The sequence below is a fragment of the Hipposideros armiger genome, unplaced genomic scaffold (assembly GCF_001890085.2).
Source record: "Hipposideros armiger isolate ML-2016 unplaced genomic scaffold, ASM189008v1 scaffold_38, whole genome shotgun sequence".
NCBI lineage: Eukaryota > Metazoa > Chordata > Mammalia > Chiroptera > Hipposideridae > Hipposideros > Hipposideros armiger.
In genome coordinates this window covers 3176619-3178795 of record NW_017731388.1, presented here as the reverse complement: position 1 = coordinate 3178795, position 2177 = coordinate 3176619, and the positions used below count along the sequence as shown (strand labels likewise).

The following is a 2177-nucleotide window of genomic DNA, read 5'->3' as shown; positions in this document are numbered from 1 at the left end:
CAGGATGGCCCTCTTCTTCATTTTCTCTTGGTCTCTCCATTCCAAAGCAGGTTTTCCTGTGCTTACTAGAGATCAGCTGAGATTCCCAGGCCCAGTGGAACAATTGTTAAATTTTTAGGAATTTCATGAGCCCGTTGAAATAGGCTAATGTGGGACTATTTATATCATGGAAATTGGTATATGATACAAATTAAAGTTCTCCCCACTGTGGAGAGCCAGTTGTTAGCGCGTACCACCACCCAGGTTCTAGCCTTAGACAGAAATTACTGTGTTGGGGGTGACTGCTCAGATTCTTACCTTACCCATTCCCCACCTCCCTGGAGGAAAACTCCAGAGAAAATTCCATTCCCTGGGGACTGTGTCACCTGGGGGGGAATAGGCCCTCACAGGCTGTAATGAACGATAACTGCTATCATTTAATGAAGATTCCCAGTTGCTAGGCATTGTTCTAAATGCTTTACATGCAAAACCCATATGATTTTCATAACAACCCTATGGGGTATATACAGTAATAATACCCTTTTCCAGATGAGAACACAGAGACACAGGGAGGTTAAATAACTTGCCCAAGATTATGCAGCAAGTGACAGAAGCAGGATTTGAACCCATGCATCTGACTCTCATGCCCACTTTTTTTTTAATTGAGATAACATTGGTGAATAACATATAATTTTCATAACATTATAATTCGATATCTGTATACACTGTAGTGTGCTCACCACCATAAGTCTAGTTTCCATCCATCACCATACATTTGACTGCTCCTTACCCACTTTTCCCTCCACACCCCCCTAAGACCCACTGTTTTTACTCCAGGATTTCCTCTTGGTGAACTTGGGTCCTCTCTGGAAGGTACTCTTAACATTTCAGACCCGAAAATCTGCTTTGTTAGAACATCTAGAGTGGACTCATCGCTCTGTGGCAGACTTTCATGGACCAGGCTCACAAGAGCCAGACGTCCATGAACTCATTTACAGTGAGAAACATAAAAAGTCAAGATACTCTTGTCCACTCATTTGCACATTCTCTCCCTGGTAGACATTCTGTGTGTGTGTGTGTGTGTGTGTGTGTGTGTGTGTGTGTGTGTGTGAAAGAGAGAGAGAGAGAAATAGAGAGAGAGAGAGAGAGGTTCTTTCCTACGAAGTTGGGGGATGGTGGTGGCTAGCTGGCTAGCTGCCTCTCCTACTGGGCCTGGGCACACTCTGTCCTGCAGACACAGAGCCATTGGATGTCCTCAGACCTTTCTGTTCTAGATGGGCCTCCTTTGAAACCACATTCATTCTTCAGACAGAAGGAGGCAAAGGTTCAGAAAAAACTGTGCCTGAATTCAGCTCCTCAAAAGACCAAACTTGGGCTTTCCAACTTAGGCCGAAGAGGATGGCTCCCGCAAAGAAGGGCAGAGAGAAGAAGCCCATTCTGCCAACAACGAGATAGTGACCAGAGAAGACACCATCAACATTCATAAGTGCCTCCATGAAGTGGGTTTCAAGAAGTGTGCCCCTCGGGCATTCAAAGAGACCTGGAAATTTGCCATGAAGGAGATGGGAACCCCAGATGTATGCACTGACACCAGATTCAACAAAGCTGTCTGGACCAAAGGAATAAGGAATGTCCCACAGCGCATCCGGGTGCAGCTGTCCAGAAAGCATAAAGAGGATAAAGATTCACCGAATAAGCTCTATACATTGGTTACCCACATACCTGTCATCACTTTAAAAAAACTACAAACAGTTAATGTGGATGAGAACTAACTGCTGGTTGTCGAATAAAGTTATAAAACTGAAAAAAAAAAAAGAGACCAACCTTGGGGTGGAGGTGGGGCCCTGCCTGCAGCTTTTCTGGGACTCCTGGGCCCAGATCTGAGGAGACTGTGCAAGCAGGGAGACAAGGAGAGGCAGCCTGGAAAGCCATCCTCTACCTCTGCAGTGCGGTGGCCCCTATCCTTCCCACCCCTTCCTCTCTGCACAATGCCAAGGCCCAGAGGAAGGTTAACCATGTGCCCAGGCCCAGGCAGCTACAGACCCAATGCCTACCTCTCCTCTCGGGCCCATGCTCAGTCCTCAAAGCTGCTACATCCACAGTTGTGATCTTCATTCACCCATTCAGTCATTGTTTACTGGACACCCTTGTCTCAGGCACTGTACCAGAGTGAGAGAAAGAGGCAGTCCCTGCTCTCA

At 46.5% G+C, this 2177-nt stretch overlaps 1 pseudogene; it reads left to right on the top strand.

Annotated features, from left to right (window-relative positions):
- Positions 1-1187: 1187 nt before the first annotated feature.
- Positions 1188-1774, top strand: LOC109380539 (60S ribosomal protein L31-like; annotated as a pseudogene).
- Positions 1775-2177: the final 403 nt, after the last annotated feature.